Consider the following 23138-nt stretch of genomic DNA (forward strand, 5'->3'; position numbering starts at 1 on the left):
GTCAAGTTAAGTCTTTTTTCTAATTTCTAGAATACTTATCTAAACACGATCAAGTATTAGATGTCTCAAATTATTCAAACGTCTGCCAGACGGTGAACCCTCTCAATTGCCTCATCATTCATCACTGCATTAAGACAGAATTTGAAGCTACTGCCAGATACCAGCTCCACTCTATTTTTTTACAGAAATTTTTCTGTATGAAGAGATGCACTGAGAGAATCCAAAACTGAATTTATCTTACTGTCAAGGGTCAGTCCTTTATTTCTTTGTAGACCTGATCTGCAATAAGCTGTTTAAATAAACTTTCTGATCAGTGGTTACCTGAATTTCATGCTAAGTGACCTTATCTGAAAGCTGTAATTTCATCATTGACACTCAGATGAATGAGTCCCATCTGAGATGCATGACAACTCTTACCATTAAAGGCAGGACTATCCTTCTCCATCTTTGAACAAGTACTACTGGAGTAATTTCCTTGACTTTTTGAAAAGCTGAGAACAGTCTTAAATGGGTGAAAAATATTTTGGAGCACTGAGTCTCACACTCACAGGAAAATGGAGTGCAGCGGAATTTAAAACAAAAATCTTCAAAGCACAGAATTCAACAAACTTCACACTGGTAAACAGAATCTCTTTGAAAGATAAGATAAATTATAAATGAATACAAAATAACTAACAATTAATAAAATGTATTATAGAAAAGACAAGGACAAATACTATATTTCCCGTTTTTCTTCTGTGTATTAAGAAATAAAATAAACAAAAAAACCCAAGTAAAAGACAAATGGACCAGTGCATCAGGATTCCTTTTAAGACTTAAGAATTCAAAAAAGAATCATACAAACCATGCAAAAAAGAACAAGATTAAAGATGAGTTTTGAAGTTTAAGCCGACCTACTGGCAAGCTCCAGCCAAAGAGGCATATCCCTCATCCCCTGTCACCTTCAGTGAAGTATTTTCACTGTCTCCTGAACAGGAACTCCTGCAGGGAAGGGAATCAATTGATCCAGAGGAAAACTAACCCAGGAAAAAAAGAAAGACTAGTCTTCAGGCAGTATTACCTGATGCCACTCACAACACAATGATCATAGAAGTTGACAGACAGTGCAAGCATAAAGCATGGTGGAGAGCTGAGGGAAAATCCAAGACCTGAGTAGAAATATATCTGCAGTATCCCACATTGAGACAGCCGTAATGAGTCATCAAAATACATCCTAAAAACTAACCTATAGGAACATGGACATTCAAGTTTAAAAATCTGAGAGGTTAAAGCAACACAAGTTGCAACTAACAAATAAGATAAAACACAACAAAACAAAGACTGTAAGGAATGTTCCATTATTCAAATGTAGTACAAAACAGTAAGAATGGTACTACCTGAAATGTTCAACAATTTTTCAGAATTCAGGAATTATTCTCTCCTTCACTGGCATTACTCATATAATTCATTATTTATAGTTTCAACATAAAAAATCATCTTGTTCTAAAGGAGATTTGAAAACACTGCTACCAAAACCAAATACGCACCACAGTGATCTTGAAAACCAGGAGCACCAACCCAATTCTCCAGAGTTACATTCTTCAGAGTTATTAACTATAGCAAATTAACTCTATCCCAACCAAAACCAGGACATAAACAAATCAATTCTTCTGCTGTCCCTTATCTGATCATCATCAAATTAGACCTAAATATGTTTAAAGCTAATACAGAGTTACACATCTTAACCACGCTCTCCCAATTTTAAATCATAAAAAATTCTCTAGTGCAACTGCTGCACAGACTTGAGAGTACCTGATTAGCTAAGCAAAGGGAACATGCCCTCAAAAGGAAGCGTAATGCAAACTTGCTTACAGAATTGCATTTTCACTACATGAAATTCAGCTGAAAACATAACAAAGATGGCACATCATAAGCCAAATAAAACTTTAAAAATTAAAATGTAAGGAATTCCTCTTAGAAGAAATGAAACAAGATTTTAAACACCTCCAAGCATCAAATAAAAACAGGAAATGCCATTCAGTAAAGCAAAATTAACAGAGTAACCTTCTTGATCAGCAGTAAGAATTACTATGATAAAATTAAAGTATCTTGTAAAAACAAAGGAAAAAAGGCAGAAAGGAATCCTAGATGAGAAAGCTAACTACTTATTTTAGTGGAGTTTTTAACAGTTCAAGCAGTATCAGCTGAGCAGGATCACCTTCCTACAGTGTCATAAACACGTTTTATTTAGTCAACTTACCAGACTTTTTCAGAAAAGATTCGGTCAACCCCCCTACACCATCCTCAATATCTTCTGTTCACTATATCCATCAGGGTTAAAAATCACTGTATTAAAAATACAAATGTTTTCCACCCATATACTCTACTGAAAATTTTTCACTTTGAAGTCAAATGTGAGATCAAGCGACTGAAGAGCAGCTGAAACCTGTCTCAGACATGCAGATAGAAAAAACAAGATACAAGGGACATGATTTAAATTGGGCAGCAGGTTTATTAACCTTTTCACCTGGCAACAACTTGCACTATGCAGACAGTGATTTGCCCTTCATCAGTTCCACATGGTGGTCTGCCATCAGTTCTCCACAGCTGATCCCTATACCAATTAGAGGGTCCTCATTGCCCTTCTTCTTTGCATGAATACCCACCTAAGGAAAGGGGGCTGTCATTTTCAACATCAAAACATCGCAAACCCCAATACTCCTTTCCGTCGTCTGTACAAACTACTTTCTTCTAATTTCATTCTAACCTCAGTTTACCCCCGAACTGAACTGCTATGAAGGAACATATGCACTGGACACAACACAAAAAGACATGGGCAAGTACCAGGCTTGTCTCTTCCAACCCCAAGTGTCTGGCTAGTTAGCTCAGTGTTTAACGTGGGGATTCACTGAGCCTAGTAACACATTACTCTTGCCACGAGGTCAGAACTGCCTCACTCAGGCCCACCAAGGATCTTGTATAGGGATCTGCAGTGAACAGCAATTGCCCACATGTTCTGTGTGTATTTGAGTACCAACAATCAATCAATCATTCAGATCCTCTAAAAAACCTAGAGCTCCAAGCTGGTAAATAATTCAGCCATCATCCTATTTCAAGGCTTTTTCCACCTTTGAAGGTTTTATGGTTCCCCTGGTCTCAATGTCATCATTCACATCTTCATTTTATCCCTTAACTAGTTCAAGTTCTATACACATATCTTCATTCATGTGGTTTCTCTTTAGTCAATTTATGCCATTTCTCCTCAGCTGATAAAGCACAGCAAGTTCCTTCTCTAAGGCCACCCAGTGTTAAATATGTTGGAAAATAACAGGAGGATTTTCTGCTGATCAGGAATCCAAGTGAAGTCCCAGAAACAGAAGTGAAGAAGCAGAAGTGGAGGGGGTTTGTGCACAATGAATCTCGATTACAAAATATTTTTAAAATAGAACAAATGGTGTTTCTGTTAACATATGAACGAAAATCACTGTTGTCATCAAAATACAAATAATAAATATGGGGGAAATGGTTGTATGTATTTCCTGTCATTTGCCAATCACTTCTGTGGCCTTGAAATGTTAATATAAAATGGAAAGCTTACATGCAAACATTCCTGTTCTGAGGACTGGGTTATCACATTCAAAATCTGCCACTTTGAAACATTAACAGTTTACAACTCCAAAAAGTCAACAGTAACCTGGGACTATATACTAACGTCATTTTTAAACGTGGTATACTCCCTCCATTCTAGTTTCTATCAAACTCTCTCTTCAAAGAATCATAATCACATATAAACTCAGCATGTGAGCAGGAAAAATTGTATTATTTGAAAGACAGACAAGTTCCTGAGTGCAAAGGGAAAGTAAGTAGGAAATTGACTGCAAGCCTTCACTTGCAAAACAACATCCAAACACAGATTCACAACGGCACACCAGCGACAGAACTGAGTGCTTCGTGCTCTGACCTGATTCTTTTCCTGCTACACCTGTAGAAGATTACTTCAGAGATGCTACCCTGACCAAAGGATACTGTTTGTCTAAGTCAGCTGCTTCAAGCCTTCAGAAGTTAATGCCTTGGTCACCCAGCCACTGGCCCAGCCCTAGAGCAGACAGATCCTTTCAGACTAGTGGACAGGGTTCAGACATCACAGCATGCCAACCACACTCCACGCCCTGCCTGCAGCACCACCTATGTCTCCCAGCAAGGTTTCTCTCCCTGCACTGGGATCCAAGCTTCAGTAGAGATAGAAACCAACACACCAGTTTCTATAGAAGTAGCTTTATTTACCTGGACACTGTAGTAACAAGTACTAATCCAGAGGACATCCAAGCCTTAGCTCAACAGCTTGTAACTGAGTGACCATTCAGCCTCAAGATAAAGAACCATTTCCCAAATACCCTAACACCATTATCTCTCATCCTCCATCTTCCTAAAGTAATACCAGAGAGCTTAGCATCACAAAGAAATCTGTGCCCTTCCAGCGGGAACCTCCAGCCCCAGCAATCCTCTTTCTTACCTAGTTCCAGCTAACAGCAAAGCACCACAAAGGTAGCCTTCCCATCTGAGTTCATCTAGTATTTCTGCCCAGCGTGAAACCATAACTTTAAGGGACTTACAAGTGGCACACTGACATATATTTCAATAAACTGCAACTGCACCTTGCCATTAAAAACTGTCAACCTGCCAAAGTTTTAAGATTACTCTGAACCAAGTCACACAATAAGCAACAAGATCAAACACCTCAGGTTCCTTGTCTTGTTTGTTCTTCCTCACAGCACCCTTCTTGTGTGAGCATCCAAGTCCTCTCTCATTTCCCTCTCTCTCTCTCCGTCCTTTATAGCTGTAATCCTAGCCACACTGGTGAGAACAGAACAAACCTGTAATAAAAGTATTTCTGACTACTAAAATGTATGATGGTATGTTAGAGGCACATATATCACTACAGCTTATCTTCTGTAAATTTAAGTTAACACTTTTATTCACAGTATGCTAAACCACAGCAGTCCTATTGAAAACATCATTTGAGTAGTAACTTATATATTATTGCTCAGCTGTCATAACTGCAACAAGAGTGAGGCTGAAACCCCAGTATAAGTTTCAAATAAAAATGAAAAGGTAATCTGTATGTGAACAAGAGCTCAGTCATTTGTCAATCTATGCATTTACATTTTAGTTCTAGAAAAGCAAAGAAAAATATTTCAAATGCTGAAAACTAACACTATTAAATTACTGCACCACTCTTGCACTTTCTCAAAATACATTTTCTTTGTGTACCATTCCTGACCTATGCATACCATTCACTCAGAAATCATAATATTTAGTCCCTTAATATTTTTACTTTCTCTTTTGAATATCTGCTATTTCATCTGCATATTATTATCATGCCTAATAGAGAATGCAAGAGAAAAAAACCCACATCATTCTCTGGGAGAAAGCCTGACATCTGACTCATTCAAGTCATGAAGTAATCTCTAAGATGTTGGCTCTTGCCAGAATTAAATGTGCAAGCAGCAAGCCACCACACAACTGCAAATTATTTTTTGCAACATTACAAGATATTTACTATACTAACATACGAGGTCATTACCAACATAATCAACTTTAAATGATCACTTCAAATTAAATGTTTTAGTATTTTAAAACTCTTGTAGGCATCATTGTAATTCACACTATAAATACTAGTTATTCAGTCTTAATAAATAAATAAATAGGAAGGAAATACACCCAGGATCAAAATTATGAGGTTTCTTTTATAATATACTGTCACATCTTCCAGGACAAATGGAACCAGACACAGAGAAATTCTATGTTTACAGCAGCTTCCATGCTCCTTAAGCTTCACCTGCATTTCTTTCTTAACCTATTTGAAGGAGAAACATGCGTGAGGATCAACACAGCATGTCTTCATATATGATTATGACACATTCAGACAATCTTTTATTTGAGGATCTTTAAAATAATTGGAATGAATATCTGTATCCTTGCTGAGCAAATACAGATTTATTTGCTTTTCTTGGTTACCTTTCAAAGCCTCTATGAGAGCAGTCCATTAAGTATTTCTGACTAGTTGTGAGATTCCCGACTAGAAACTGTGGCTTATAATTGTTCACTTGGCCTTCACCATTTCTTTTGGGATAAAAAGATAACCTTCAGCAAGTGTTCAGCTTAATTGCAGTCATCATAACACAGCTCATTTGAGTAGTACAGTTGAGCTCCTTGCTTCAAGGAAGTTGGAATTCTAAATATGAAAATCTGCTTCCCTGATAAGACGCGGCTTTATCCCAGATTTTTCGTCTCCTTCAGTCTTCACAACATAGTTAATTGGGATAAGAACGTGTGGCAAAAGCTAGTTCTATACTTATCAAATGCAAACAATCACTTGTTCAAAGTTTTTTACATTTCTTAAAAGTTCTTGTACTTTCAGCTGAACAGATGGAATGCAACTTTAACACTGTGAAGTCCTTGGTAAAATCAATGGATAAGTATTTCAGAGGATATTTAATGACCACGTAGAGTATTCAGTTGCTAAAGGTACACTTTAAAATAGAACACATGATAACCAAGCATTATATTCCTTAGTTATTTCTAGAAGTAATGAATTCTGAATAATGGTGACAAGGAGAATCCAGTTCCAACTGAAGGTCTTCTTACATTTGGGGTACTACTATGGACTTTTTTCTATGTGGACCCTCTGCTAATGTGTGAGCTCTCACAGCAATTCTTCACAGACAGAATGATGTAGAGAACTTATCTTCTATGACTGAGTAACATCTACATAAAATTTGTTGAGTCTTTAGCACTTTTGAGACCTGCACTTTTGCAATAAACCTGATTGCTACAGGACAAGTTAAAAGTTGGAAGAAAAGACATACAGACACACAGTGTGACTGTACAAAGTCATTCCCATAAGGAACCAGGGTAAAAATTGCAGCTCATAACTTGGAAAAGGACACTTCCTTCTCTGAAACACCCTTTTTTATTTTCACATAAGCAGCAATACGTGCCAGAGACTCTGCTAGTATCCAAACAACACTGCTTCACTAAAATCTGAAAATGCTACTAGGAAATCTTGTTGGGTTTTTTACCCTTTGTATGTATACATTCCACTATTCATATGCCTCAGTAATAATGTATTGTGTAAATACGAGTGTTATATATATAGGCAACACTTTCTCAGTCAAGTGGATTAGTTTGCATCCATCTGATTGTGCATCCCTGCTGCTAACACATTTCTTAACATCCTTGTATTTAGCGCAAAAAGGTCCTAGAAGGGAGGAGGTATACACATATATGCCTGATGTATACCTTAAGAGTGAGCAGAGGAGAAGGGAGAGCACCAGAGAGAAAACAGTCAGTGCACAGTTAAACGAGCCTAAGAACTCAACCACAAAGGGACTGTAAAAGATAACAAACAAGCCAACGCCTGGCGAAACACCCAAGGTTATTTCTGCTGTAACACTTAAACAAGATGCAACTACTCCATTTTCTGTAACGTACTTGGGTATGATAATGACAGACCAATGCTGCAAGTAGCACAACAAAGTGCGATGCTAACCCAGGACGAGATTATTGCAGACGTCTGTCAGAGGGAGGGTCAAGGCCCCAAGCACACCACATCCTTAAAAGCGATAATCAGCCCCATTTGTATCCCCCATCAACAGGCCCAGGAGCCATTTCAGCTCAGGACTGTCCTAGGCTAGGAATACATCACTGGCAGCTCTGGGCCCAGGCCCTGTTCTCTGCTGCTCCTGAGCTCTCTATCAGACCTGCCAGACTGACGTTGGGACCTGACACATCTGCTGGTGCTGGTCCTGACACAAGCGGGCTGTGGCAGAGCCCCAGCCCCCAGCTCGTCCTCCCCCAGCTCCCAACAAGGGAGGTCACTGGCCTCACCATCGGGCATGACCACAGCCTCACCACAAATGATAAAAAGAAGTTGAGGAAGCGCTGTGATCAGGTAACACCCGAAGAGCACAACAAACACTGAATTTCCTATGTTGCCTGCAAGGCCAGGAGCAGGGGTGAGGAGGTCACTCTGAAACATGGAATCGAATGCTGTCAGGCCAGTATGGAGGCAGCAAACTAAAAGATAAGGAGCAGCCCAAGGCCTTGTAGTCAGGCTCCTTGTGGGCAAGATGGCAACACTGACTTCATCCTGCTGAGGAGAAAAAACAACAGGCTAGATGCAGGAGGCTCACCTGCAGGACTGATCATTCAAACCAACAATGACCTTAGCAGGCAGCTGAGTGCATTATGAAGTCATAACTGGCACGAGAAAACATCCCTGAGGGGAGGCAAAGCAGCAATGAAAACTAATGGTCTGCGCAATCTACACCAGTTTGGAACAAAACAATGGCTGATGCTCTAGCAGCAGTGCTCCGAGTACAACAGAAACCTATTTACTTTCAAAACAGAGCAAAAAAAAAACCCAAACTGTTTCAAGACAGTCTGTAAGGCAGTGTATACCAGTGGCTGGCCACAACTGGTCAAGTTCATTGAAGATACATAGAGGCAGTGTTTTTAAATGGTAATTCAGTGAGGGTATCATCACCTGTACCAGCACTCACAAGGTGCAAGAGGCAGTCTGAAGCTTTTTTCCAACTAAAATCTCACATACTATATGGAGTTCTTTGTTATTGCTTTCCTGTAAGTAGCCTTCTGGTTGTTGGGAGGCCAACAAGGAAGAAGCAGATAATGCATGAGAACTCAGGTGAGAAGAAAAAAAAAATGGTATCTATACATCTAGAATAAAGTTCATGGATAACAGTAGATGACCTATGAGGAAACAAATATAAAACCAGCATACATAAATGAAAGCAGATCAACCTGTCCTCTGAGATTTCAAATACTTTCATCTATGTTCTTAGGCATGCTACTGCCACACCTCAAAAGTTACCTGTTCCTGCAAATCCTTTTCATTTCTGTCTTTTCCAAACCAACTGGCATCCCTCAAGTTCTAGGGCTTGGGGGGGGGGAAGCTTTTTTTTAAAAAAAATCAGTAGTCCTCTTATTTTGTTATGAACTTACCTTGCAAACTGTTAATTGTCTCCTCTGCCCTGCTCTTGTTAATTTAGCACAGACCATGTCACTCAGACTCCCTATATATTCAAGACATCTTTTTTTTGACTTCCAAAGCTACTAAAAACTATTTACTGAATACTGCTTTGCCTTTTTACCTGCCTTTAAAGGTAGCTAAAAATAAAATCAGTAGAATGAAATTCAGTTTAGGAAAGGCAAGCTCTACCTTCAAAAACAAAATCTACTGTAGACCTCTCAAAGTATTTGACAAACTTAGAATGGCTCCTGAGAGTAATCTGAGAATAGGTTAAATTAGAAACAGACAGCACAGTCCTCACACTAAGGTCTTCATTAATTCTATATAGCTTTCTGGCTTTATAATCTTCAATACTGGCTGGTTTTATTTAAGCATTCTAATGCTGTTATAAAAGCAGAAACAGCTATGGAAGTAATAACGCTTACAGTACTATAATGTATCAACATATTTTTGAAATACAGTGTATGCATTTCATCACTTCTTATTTTACATGTGACATCTCTGAAAAATAAAAACTATACCCACTACAGAAAATATGCCATAACTGTTAAGAAAAAGCCAACAGTCAGATGTGCATTATTTATATAACTGTATAACAGTTATACATGATACAGGGGTGCATAATTATCACCTATAATAACCACAAAAACAAAAACCCTTGGTTTTCATGATTCATTCACCAGGAAAAAAATACATAGCAACCTCTATATAGTACAGTTACGGTAAGAAGAATGTGCAAGAGGTATTACCACTGTAGTACTTTAAAAATCAATATTCTGGATTTTAATGCTTTAAATTCAAATATTTGCTAATAATTAATTCAATATTTTAAAACCATACCAGCACATATTAAAAATAAGTCTAAAATTTATGGATAATTTGCTTTGTAACTTAATATTCTTACTTTATTTTATACAGTCGCACATCAATCAATGGATTGTCAGATAATCTGAATACTGAAAGTTTTAAAGCCCTGTATGGGAGGGGACCAGGTACATGAAGCACCTATACCCAAACACACAATAAACAGTACAATACTAGATGACAACAGTATGTACACTCTTTTAATTATACACTCATACGTACATCAAACATTTTAAAAATTAAGCAAGAAGGTCTTCAGATTTAGTAGAAAGCATAACAGAGACAAGCCACACGCATAAAAACCATACTACAGTAGCGATGGGATTTCTTTTGTTTATATTTAAGACTAACTAGAGGAGAGAGAGAAAAAAAGAATACAGTCAAATTGATAACCAGAGGAAAAAGGCCAGGCTGATCTATAAATCTTCACTGAAGATTAGAGGCCTTTTCCTGGGGTCTTTAGGCCACATCTAGCAAGCAAGAGACTGCCAAGTCCTACCAAGAATAGGTCAGGGACTCAATACTTTCAAAAATCTGTATGTAAAAAGTTCAGAGCTTTCCTTTTTCTTTGACAGAGGCAGGGCCCCAGCTTTCATGCTTTTCTGGCAAGTAGAGGGAACATGGCCAACTTTCTTTGCATTCACTGGCCAAGAGCTGAGACAGTGTCTGTCTCAATTCAAACTTTAAAACCTTTATTGGGATGCATATGGTTGCTAACAAAATAGAGATTTACTGTAAGCAAGATGAGTAAAGTGGGAAAACTAGGAGGCAGAGGCTATCAGGCTTTTTTAAATTATCCATTGATTTCATCAAGTCGAATGCACCTGAAGTGTTTAGGACAGTTTTGTAAGTGTAAATTCAAGCAAGAACAGCAAGTGAAGAGTTTGGGGTTGGGTTTTTTTTTTGTTTGGGGCTTTTTGCTCTTCTCAATAGCATCCTCAGAGCTCAAGGGAACAGAGAAGAGCTCATAAAAGACTGACAATGTCATTATAAAGCAAAAGAAAAATAATCAGAGCACCATGTCAAGCCGGAGGAAGGCACATGAGTTTAGAGCAGAGTGACTCATGTACAGATTAGATACTTTATTGGCCATCATAGCTACAATGCTGTTATACCAAACCGTTTTACCTCGCTTTAAATCTGTGCACACACCTTTCTCACATAGTTTTACAGCTTTCCCACTAACTTGTAAGTCAACTCTTTCCAGCTTTCTATAAAGCAGACAGTTGAAGTTTAGGAGTGTATAGAAGCTGTTACACAGGATATAATACTGTGCTGTACTGTTACAACTGAGGTACATTATCTTCTGTCGTCAGAAATTTTAGTCCTAGTAACAGCTTTAGGTATCTAGCCAACAGGACAACTGACTGTTACAGACAAGTGTTTTCATTATCAACTTGCATAACAGAATAAAGACTACATGGAACAAAATGAGGGGATGACACAAACGTGGAGATAAGCTTTTGGCAATGTAGAATGACATTCACAAATTTCAAGAGAACATGCAAACTTGCCTCTTCTGGAGGGGTGGATGTGAAGACCTCCTGAAAACCCTTTAGTGTCTACACTTCCCAATCATTCCTGTGCCTACCAGGTAACAAATCTCCACACAGATGTTATGATCTGAATCTTGAAGGAGAATTCAGGCAGGCATAGTAGTGTAATACTATACAGACATTTGAAAGATGTTACTGCATATTTTAACGCTGACCTGTTTTATAGCCTGCTGTCTAGGGAACTGTTTATTTCTACAAACCACTACCGAACCTGGCTTGCAAATCTAGAATCACAGTTCAATTAGTATGGAGAATTAATTTCTAAACAGACTTCATAGTATTGCTAATTCTTACAGTCAGGTACTCAGAAAAGGCACTTGTTTTTCTAGAAGCCCCTAGTCATACCATTTTATAATTACTCATAATCTCAGCTTTAAAAACAGACCATTTAGTTATAAAAACAAGAGGAAAGTGGGAACAATAAAGCTTTAAGAATTTTAAGACCAAAAGGAAGGTTCCACATTTATTACTTTTAAGCCAAACTAATCATAGAAGGGGAAAAATAATGAGGATTTGGAACTTGATGCACTGAACAGTTGGTGCTGGTAACACAGTTTTCATAATAAAACCAGTTTGTTGGCATGTCCCCAGAATGGATTTGAATGACTTGAAAAACCTGTCTAGACTTCAGTTGTAGATACCATCCATTTATTAATACCACCAATTACCCATTCTCTTTTCTGATTCTACTGAAGATACCTAAAATTTTACTGTTCCCTTACCTTGGAAGGGTAGGAAGTACCATTTGCAGCCCAAAATATTGTTGATTTCCAAGAAATTCCCATTCCTTTGTACAAATGAATTTACAAAAAATTAATGACTTCATATTTTCCCTGATCTTCTCAAGTCATTATATCTCCTATTACACAGAAATAATAAGTTTTAAGACAGTTCCAGAATTTTCTGCACAAACATAATCACAACAAGCAATACACTCTTCCAAAAAACGTTCATAATTGAGTGACAGAAATTCAATTAAAAATAAAATATTTGCCATAGCTCAGAATTTGATGGAACAAGAAAAATTTCAGCTGACCACTGGAAAAAAAAAGGGGGGGGGCATTTAAGAGACTCATAAACCCCTCTTACTCATGGCCCTAAACTAATGTTTTAAAAGAATATTATTTCTTTATATAAAATACAAAATGTTTTCATAACTATATAGAAACAAATTTAATCTGTGCAGCTAGATTGGTAGTTGACAATATCTGCTTAACACACACAAAAGAGAACAGTATTAACATTATACTCTCTCTATATATAGCCACTAAAGCTAGATTTTTAATGACCACAACATTCTGATACCAGGGTATTGTATATATACTTTGATTTTATTTCAGGGAAGCTAGATGAGACTGGAAACAATTTTGGGATTCTGCTGTATTCCCAAACAAGTTTAAACTCTAGATCTTAATCTACAAATGTTTTCTGGTTAAGTACTAAGAAGGCTACCAAGAAGGCTAGTTTGGCTTAGGTTAACAACAAAACAAAAAAGTAATCCTTCAACTTCACTCATTAAAAAAAAAAAAAATCAATAAATATTTCTGTTTCATACTGCAAGTTAGTTCAACCATGGAGTAGAATCTTGTAATACAGTCTCTGAAATCTGTTTTAATAGAGCACCAAAAAACAACTTGATAGCAAAACCTGTATTTTTACATATATCATATTTCTGCCAACATGGAACAGGTAACAAAATAAACACAACAGCATCCAATGTTACATGGATTTGGGCTAAGCTAATACAACTTTCAAGAACGGCAAGAAGAATCTATCCAGAAATACCCTGACAGATATATTACAGATGCAAGGTTTACTGTTCCTTAAAAGAGAGTAATTACATGAAGTCAACAACATGACTTTTCCAAAGTTAGGAAATTTCTCAGCCTTTCAAATATGAGGTAACACTGTACATGCAGCTGGTGTTTTTAAACCTCTGTTTAATTAGTTGCATGGTAACATCTTTCTGTTAACTAATCCATAATTTTACCTGTAAACAGAGGCATATTACATAAAATATATAACCAAAATGTAGGAAGGGTATATATGTTTCTATAGTATGATATACACCAAAGAGCCTTTTTTTAAAAAGATATAGAAGGCAAATAACTGCTTTTAGATATGAGTCAGGAGTACAGACAGCACAGTTTTAATGCAGAGGAAAGAAAAAGCTGTGCACTTTCCCCTTCTCAGCAAATTACAATAATATTCCTTTTTCAGAAATGCTGCAGACTTCATATAACACTGGGGGGAAGGCATGACTGAGCTGTTCTGCTAGATACCAGCTCACCAAGAGATCTTGTGGGGAGAAAGGGAACAGTGTTGTTAAGCTATACATTTATTGGATGAGTAGGCTTCGGTGTGTGTAAACACACAGTCAACCTTTTATTTGACCCTTTCCACTGACAGGTAGCTTCTGCAGGTGTCCAGTCTCCAGGAATGCAAGGGTATTCTCACTAAGACAAGTATCTCTGATGCAAACATACCCTGAAAATAGATACTCCTTGCTTCCAAGCACATAAACTTGCACTGCAGGGAACTGAAAGCACGCAACCATTGCATTTTCTCTTGTGGAAAGCAATCTGTAACTCCACATACCACAGTATCACATCACAACTGGCAATATGCTAACACCATACCTCAGTTATGTCAAACCAAAAGTACCAAAGATACAGAAGAAGGAAATGGTATCACGTTCCCCGAGTATCAACCACTCCCTCTTACAACCTGACTCCGGGTAATGGGACACAAGACTCAACACTATGGAGGAGGAGGAGGAGAAACTAAAAGGCATCTAAAGCGAGAGCAGAATGTGAAACTTGATGAGTTACTGGTGGGCAGGGAGCACTGAGCAATAATTATCACCCTCCAACCATGCCCTCCAACAGCCACATCTTAAAAGAAGAAAAGATCATTTTGAAAACAATCAAAACAAAACCAAACACACAGAACTGAACTAATAGTATACCTATTACATGTTGGTAGACATATCAAGACTATTCAGAACAGCATATTTAATTTTTAAGCTATAACTTGTTGGACTTTTCATACAGTGACAGATGATCAAATAGCTACTTTCTAAATTCGTCCTACAAAAATAAAATAAAGAAAAAAGCCTTATAATTGGACCTATATATTTAAATTACCCATGCTAATGAAATTGGGAATGCCTCTAAATGGGATTGCCATGGAGGTTTTAGTTAATTGCACACGTAACACCATCGATTTTTATAATAAGTTTCTCCATATTTCACTTCTATGTCTACTGAGTGAACACCACCACTGAAATGGAATTTCTTGTTTACACTTTGCTGAATTAAAGCACAGAATAAGAGCAGATGTATATTCAAATCAGTAACAACAGCAACATTTTGAGTGGTTATTAAGACTAAAATATTTCCAACATAGGCAGCTGCCTGACTGCTTGATTTTGTTGTTTCTGGTTTTGTTGTCTTTTATGTAAATTCACTATCAAGAAAAGCAAAACCAAACAAAAAACGGGCAATCACAACAAAGCAAACCTAATTATGAAAGAGTCTCCCCTCTTTGTACATCCACTTTGTTCTTTGGGTGAAACATACAAGCAACAGACTATTCACAAAAGTAACAGCTACACTGAAAAATGTCAAGGGCTCTAAAGGAGCCACATCAAGAAATATTTTTCATCTAAAAAATTCAGATGTACTGCAATAATGCATAAGTACCGCAACACAAAAGACTTCAAGAATTATCTGCCTGGTACACTTTGACACTTGCCACTCAAAATGTTACAGAGAAGCAGCCCACCACGCAGCTAAAGAGCAAACATGAATTACAGAACCAAACAGGGAGGCAGCCTGTTTGTCACCCTCTCCCGCAGTCAGAAATCCAGGGGGTTGTAGCCTTGGATAGACATTCCTCTGCTTTTACTGCTTCCCATAAGCCTGTTGAACTAAAACAAGTGCACATAGGGTGAGCAGAAAATTGAAGCTTTCACAAGAAATATCTGCCATTAGATTATTTTCCCACAGCTTTTGGTAGAAACAATGCACAAGCTCACAGAACATTTGATACATTTGAAAGTCACCAAAAGTGTGCTGCCTTCTAGTAACTTAGAAAAATACTAACCAAATCTTAGAAATCTCTGCCCACCAATGCAACAATCTGATTCTAAATGCATTTTAACATACTTGCCCAAACTGAACAATAACTGGTTGAAAATACACCTTTGAAAAATGTCAGAGTACGAAAATTACCTAAAATTAGAACAGAAGCAGAATACTCTCTTCAGAAAACAATTCAGCCTCAATATTAAAACACTGGGTTTTCTTCTTCCCTTGCAATTTGATACATAGCTGTAATCCAAAACAATCCTAGCAACCCTAAGGAATTAAAAATGAGGCATCTGCATCAAGAAGGTTCCTCAAGAGAAAATGTACAGGTTGTTCATCAGTGTGAACTGTTGGTAGTGCACAAAGCAGTAGCTACTCTGCCACATGACTCCTTTTTATCTTGCTAAGTTCCAAAGGGAAATCAAGTTGCTGCTGAAAGACATTTGCACTGCTACAGAAAGAAATTAACCTAATCCAAGCAACAGAGTTTTGTACTTGGAGTAAAGGAATGCATTATGAAAACGTTAGAAAGAAGATGCAGTGTAACAAAAACCTCAAATACCAGAGATCACTGCAGCAGCATTCTTGCTGTATGCTGTAGTACGGACAGAGAAAAATACTGTGGGAGGAGAGGTCTCACATCAGAGCATTGTCTGAAACAGCAGACAGCAAGGTCCTGGTACACAAGGCAAGGTCAATGCAACTGGAGAGTCATCTGTTTAAGAAAACACACTATTATTAGATGCAAGTTATGCAGCACTTGTGCATACTGATCAAATAAAACCATTACCCCAAAAATAAATGTTTTCAAATGGCAGGTTCGACTTTGCACACGATGTTTCCAATTTTTGTGTCTTATTTAAAACATTCAAATGATTAACATAAAGAATATGGAAAATACTCAAGTATTTATTTTTTTAATTACTTATGAAATCTTACAATAATTAGAAAATGCAATAATGTATTTTTTTAAATGAGGTGGCTCCACTGGAAAGGTCATAACAAATTATTAAATACTACTTAGTGATAGCAATGTAGAATAAAAAGTATCCTGGAGTTGATAGCCTATTTAAACTATTATGATATGCCATGGACTACTGTGAGTAAAGTATTACTAAATATACTGGCCTACAGAATAACACTTCCTTGTACAAGACTCAAGCCTGCACTGCCTCCATAATCAAAGTTTATGCTGAAGTACACAGGAGTTTCATGTAACAAATGCAGAAGGCAGCTCCCTGGGGCGTGTCACATACTCCACAAGGTGTGTGTCCCTGCTACTTTAAATCATACACTGAAAGAGCTGGTATTACCTGTGGCACCATCACTGACACTTGATTAATTAGAGAAATGTCGTGCGCTCCGAAAGAAGGAAGATTCTGGTATGGAGTTGAGCTCATTCCTTCTAGGTCTCGGACTTGACCCATTTTCAGTAACTGATGGTACATCTAGCTTTAGTTTGAACATGTTGGATTATTTATGAATGACTAGGCAGTTAAGAAGATAATATTGTGGATGTCCTAGTTTAAAATCAGTGACATGAATTCTTGCACAGATACGTCAGCATGACCGAGTATATGAAACCACCAAGGACCACACTTTGATCCAACAGTGACATATTTACAAATTAACTCCATTGCTTCAAGTAAGATGCAAATTTGTGCCTCAAAAACAGAAGAAAAATATTAGAGAGCTCCCAATATAGGAAATGCAAAGAACAACTGTCACCACTTTATCTCCAGCTCTTAAACATGAGTCTCATTTCAGTAGATGGACATTTCGCTCAAAAAAATATCAAAGTGTGAAATATGACCAATATCCGGCAGAACCATGACCATGGAAACTCCACCCACAAGCAGATATACATATAGGTTTGCCAAGACAAATAAAGCAGTATGCAGAGTAAGCTGGACTGCCCTCATGTAATATGTATTCAGTCATGTAGTCCCTCAAGTACACATGCAACAACTCTTTTCTAAATAAGATTAAGAAAGCTCAAGAAGGGATAGAATTAACCTAAGGAAAAACATGGATTTCATGTTAGCATGCTAACAGCTTTCTATTATTCACAAATTAATCAGACTGCATACTAAAGGTACAGACAGCCGTTAACCTGCTGTCTGCATTATCAAATAATAGCCATCACTCAAATGAAAACATCAATGGCTGCATTGTGAACAGGCATGAGAGTAGGTCTGTCCACATTGGAGCTGCATGATTCATTACGATGGCTCAGTTACTGGTATTTTCTAAAAGTATATAAAACAAAAAAAGATGTGAACTATTGCTAATAACACTGTCATTGCCATTTATAAAGTCTAGGGCTCATAGTCATGAGCCAATATCCATTTTGAGGTAGATGCAGTACTAAGAGAAAACAAAATACAAGCCTTGTTCCAAAGTATGGTATTTAGTGTTTTAAAAGAAAATCTGACAGAAGTACCTTTGTAAACGTGCAGGTAAATTAAGCTGATTGCTGAAAACCCCTTAGTTTTAATGTTTAAAGAAACATCCACATGCAAATCATGGCTTTTTAATGAAATACTAGATTAATTAAATTTTGCCTCCTTTATAACTCATCTTCCGTTAACCAATTCTTGTTTCAAATCCAAGAATTATTGCTAAATTACAGCTGCTCTTCTCAAAAAAAAAAAAAAAAAAAAAAAAAAAAAAGGGCTGCTAACTCAAGCTAAATGATTCCATCCATTATAAATCTACCACAATCCTTCATGAATGGTTACAACTGTTATTTTTCAATATATGCCTTGCTTCTATACTGGATTTCAGTGCAGATTCTAGTCACTGGCTCTTTGATACAAGAAATACTCTCTTCTGTGGGCACTTAGAAATAGTGCTCAAATTGTTTCACAACATTCTTTTGGATAACCTAACTATAGTGAATTCTTTTTTCTCATTTTACAAATCTCCAAAACTTCAAGTTATCTTATCATCTCTTTCGCTAACTTGTTCTGTGATTTCCAGTAAATACAATTTGCGGAAACTTTTTATTCTACAGTACAGCTTTCATGTTTCTTGAACATAAAAGTTTGGGTTTTTTCTTATTAAATTGTTGGAACTCTAGCTTGACCACCACACTTCTATTAAATCACATTAAATCAATGTAAATTGAGAGGAGAGGAACTGTGCTGCCTGGCCTGCAATAATAACAACAAATTTCTTACCATGTATGAAAACAGGAATGAACTCATTACGGTATCCTAGATTAATATCTCAATATGGCAGAACATGAATGACTTCTATTTAGATTATGAAGAAAAAAATTATTTCAGTAACGCTGTGCAAGTTACTGCACAGACTGGACACTTTTTTTTATGACTTGGGCACTTCTCTCTGAAGCACAAATGCTTCGCATTTCCTTCAGCAAAACACTGCGTCTGTTTCTGATTTCACCTGGTCTGTTTCATTGCTCCCAGGTTTGTTTAGGCATTTTTCATTGTGGTTTTGTCATGATCACATACATTGGTTGTCTGTCATTGACTTTTCACAGGATGAGATACCACAGATCAAAGATGATTATCTGTAGTTGGAAACGCATGACTTCTTAAACTACACAAGTCACTGCTTTGCAGTATTTGCTAAATGTCTTTTTCATAATTGGCAGGTTCTCTGATCCCCTTTTAAATATACATACATACATAAAATGTACAAGATTGAAATACTTAGCAAACTTCTGTCACATAAATACAAGCCCAAACTGTACTCCCCACAAGAGTGCCTTACTATGATACACAAAACATTTTACTGTTCCTTGAAGCTCATCTGATCATTTTTATGCACTTCCCTACCACTCTACCCAGTTCTTACACTTACTTTATCAGACGCCTAGTTCACAGACACCTGTATAGCCTCTTCTCTGTATCCCCTGTGCTGGTGGCATCCCAAGGGGGTGCTGCAGAACTGGTAAGCAAGCATCACACCCAACCACTTTGGTTCTGATCCTACAAACACTTCAGAGAAACTATTTCTGGAAGTGTTTGCAGACTTAACAGTCTTTGTAACTCAACCACACTTTACCAAGCAGGCCAAAGAGAAGTCTGGAGCTGGAAGGAATGCATTCACCCATCACGCCTGGGCACCAGGGCCTGCGGCACCCACCGAGAGCGCACAGAGCTCGCAAGAGGGGCTTGCTGAGTCCCACCAAGGGGAGAGACACAACTGCTTACAACCAGAGGCTCCCTCCCATGCCAAGTCCCCCACAAGCTACATCACTCTTGTCAGATTACAAGCAGCTACGCTTTAATATCAAAAAACAACTGTTTGTGCAATCACAACAGGTTTAAAAAAAAAAAAAAAGAGAGAGAATAAGGAAAGTAAGGGATGAATTTATAACAATTTGTAGCCTGTGGATTAAAGGCAATCCGCCCCAGTTTGCTTCTGCATTTGGGATGTTCTTGAACCCTCCCCGAGGGAAGAGAGAGCGGGAGAGCCCTGCAGCCGAAGGTCCGGGGGGAGGGCGCGGGCAGCGGGGCCCACCGGGTCCTGCCGGCGGCGGCGCGGGGCTGCGGAACATGGCCGAACGCGGAGCCCCGGCCCGCCCGCCGCGGGCAGCCCCCCGCGCTCCCCCTCGGCGCCACGGATGCCGGGCCGAGCCCCGGCCGGGTGCGCCAGCCTCGCTCGGGAGCCGGGCAAGGAGCCCGTGAAAGCGGCGGGGGTGAGCAGGGGACGCACCTTTCAGCGTCCCCACGGCATCTTCCTCCTCTCACTCCTCCTCAGGCCGGCCAGTGACTCCAGCAGCGGCGGGGCCCCGGCGGCGCAGCGGTCTGCGGGACGGGGCTGCCCCCGCCTCGCCAGCGCTCCACGGCCGCCGCTGCCCGGGGCGGCGGAGCGAGCCAAGCGCTTACCCCGGCGGGCCGGGGGCGGGGGCTGCGGGCGCGCACCGCCCCGCTGGGCCGGGGGCGGGCGGCAGGGACGGAGGGAAGGCGGGATGGAGGGAGGTGCCGCGGGGCAGCGCCGCCGGCTGACTCAGCCGCGGAGCGAGGGCGCGGGACCGCCGGCCAGGGCTCCCCCGGGACCGCCCCTCCTCGGCGGCGGGGAGGGCGCTCCTCCCGCCGGGCGGCTGGCCCCGGGGGGGCGGGTGGCTGCGGTCACCCCCCGCACGCGGGCTGCCGGCAGCACCGCGGCCAGGCGGGCGCGGGTGGCTTTGCAGCCCCTCCGCAGGCGGGGCCGCGCGGCGCCTCAGGGGGTGCCTGCCCCGCGGGCCGCCCCGCTGGCGCCGGGCAGCGCTCGGGCTGCTGCTGCAGGCCCCGCGAGCCCGGCGGGTAACGCTGCCGGAGCGGCGCCTCAGCTGCGGGTTCCGCTGCCGCCCCCCCTCCTGCGCCCGTGGCTGCTCGCGAGGGACCGGGCGGCGCGCGCGGCGGGGATCGCGCTGGGCAGCTCCCAGCTGCCGCTGCCCGCGAGGGCCCTTCCCCCCGCCTCCCGCAAACGCGCGGCGCCGCCGGAGCGCCCCAGCCCCGCGCCTCCACACCGCTCGCTGAGTAACGGCGCCGTCCCCCGCGGTGGGAGCCATGCCAGCGCCAGCGCCGAGCGGGGGCCGGGGCGGGGGCGGGCCGGGCCGCGGCTGCCTCACTGCATCGGAATGTCGGCGCGCGCCCCGCGGCCCCCAGCACCGCACCGGCGGCGGCCGCGCCAGCGAGGGAGCGAGTCGGGAGCGGGTCCCCCGCTGCGCTGCGGCCGCTCCCGCGGGGTCGGCGGGGGAGATGCTGCCTCGCCCCTTCGGCGCTGCGGCCGGCGCGGGGTTTCGGTGAACTCGGCTGCGCATCTGTGCGTGCAGTCCGTAACGTCCGGGGTGCGACGCGGAGAAAAGCAGTGCCATAAACTTTCACTCTAAAGGGAGCGCTTTCGGTTTTTTAAAAAGGCGAAAGCTGGCCACCGAGAGCACGGTTTTATTTAGGACACTTTTATGTGAAGGGCACCGATTCTCATAACTAAGGTATGCGGAGATGGTGTCCCAGCACAGGGTCGTAAAACTTGCAGTTAATTTACTTTATTCCCTTCCAATGTAAGGAACTCGTCGTCCTGTTTTCTAAGGGAAGAACACGTCTGAATGCCTGAGAGTCAGGTTTATTCCTGTGTATTCTCCGTCACCTCAGCAAACACCCTGCACGTCGTGGCAGCGATGCTCGTGCGAGGGTGACACCACCACAGCGGTACTGAAGCCCTGTAGATAGTCACGGTGAACAAAGCCTATCAGCAGTGCAACAAGTACATCAAAAAAGTCAACAGTTAAGCACTGAAAGTCTACAGAAGTTACGTCTTTTCAAAAAGTTTGTATTTTGGTGGGGGTTTTTTGAACAATTTAGGTCAAATATAGCATATTATATATTTATTTACTCACTACTTCCTGGCTTTACATTTATTATTTACTCTGACCCTTTTGGTGGTTTCTGATTATCAGGATAGTGAGAGAAAATATATCCACTAATGGAAAGCAGCTTGACCTTTTTAGCCACATAATGTCAAAAACATTTATTGCTTAGGAGACATGAGACATGGCCAGCCCAAACTAATTCAGTTAATTAACAGATAATATTGATCATTCTATACTGAAATACAGTACATATTGGATAAAATTGGGCCCTACAGAAAATTTAATATTCCCATTGCCTCCAGCATGGCTCGTATCTCAGTCACTGCATATAGCACCCCAAAAAAATGCCACAATACATATTTTGCAAAAAAAAGTAAAATTTCAGCAGTCAGTCTTTTCCAGTTCATGTTCTGTCTGATCTGTGTAGTTTTCAGTACTTCCATATATTCATATACTGACTATCGGCCCAAAATACATGTAATTCATAATACTTTAGCTTACTTTACATTGTGTTAGTGTCAGAGACATATTAACTACTTCATAACAAATAATGCAATAGGTTTTCAGCATTGCAATGGTGACAATGAATTATTCTCTAAACACACGAGCAACAGGAACCTTTCTGTGGAAGCTTTTTCCAGTTTCTCTCTGTTTTTCCAGTTGTTTTAAAGAGTGCAGGAAAGTTATTATCACATTATTCCAGTGGAAAATATATCTATAAATTTTCCTTCACAGCATGTTTGCACTTAATTCTTTTCAGCTCACAAAACTCAAACAATAAAACTATCCTGTACTGAAAAGAAAGTGATACATTTTACAGAATGGAAAATTTGGAGAAATCACCATATCCTTGACTCAACAAAAGACTAAGGCATCTGTCTAACTTCAGGCACATGTCAACGAGCCAACTTAGCATACCAGGGATCAATAACATACTCGAGCAATTCGTTGCATTAAGGATATCTTTCTGAGATCCAGTTCCTCACATGTAAATTGAAGACTTTCATGTTTCACTAGGACACTGGAAGATTATTTAATAATGGTAAGATTTTCAAACACTCTGATAATGGAAAATACCCAAAAATATCTAACAATGTGAAAGTTGCAAGTCAGATACAATAGCAACAGGTGCTCTCTACAAAACAATTAGATGCTCATTTCCACCGGGATGACTTTCACTTCTCTGAATACTGTAGGAAAGAAGAAATGACCAAGATTACAAAGTCACAGGACTGCTGACATAGCTGCTCTCTTCCTAAAATGTGTTT

The 23138-nt window shown here is 40.2% G+C and overlaps 1 protein-coding gene across 3 annotated transcripts in view; it reads right to left on the reverse strand.

Annotated features, from left to right (window-relative positions):
* The window catches only part of PLCE1 (phospholipase C epsilon 1), a 163685-nt gene extending 143063 nt beyond the window's left edge, over window positions 1-20622 (reverse strand). For all 3 annotated transcript variants that reach the window (XM_055807694.1, XM_055807699.1, XM_055807687.1), the window contains exon 1: window positions 20232-20622. The gene's annotated coding sequence lies outside the window, so the exon portion shown is untranslated. The remainder of the gene's footprint in view (window positions 1-20231) is intronic.
* Window positions 20623-23138: the final 2516 nt, after the last annotated feature.

This window comes from Falco peregrinus, chromosome 1 (assembly GCF_023634155.1).
Source record: "Falco peregrinus isolate bFalPer1 chromosome 1, bFalPer1.pri, whole genome shotgun sequence".
Taxonomy (NCBI): Eukaryota; Metazoa; Chordata; class Aves; order Falconiformes; family Falconidae; genus Falco; species Falco peregrinus.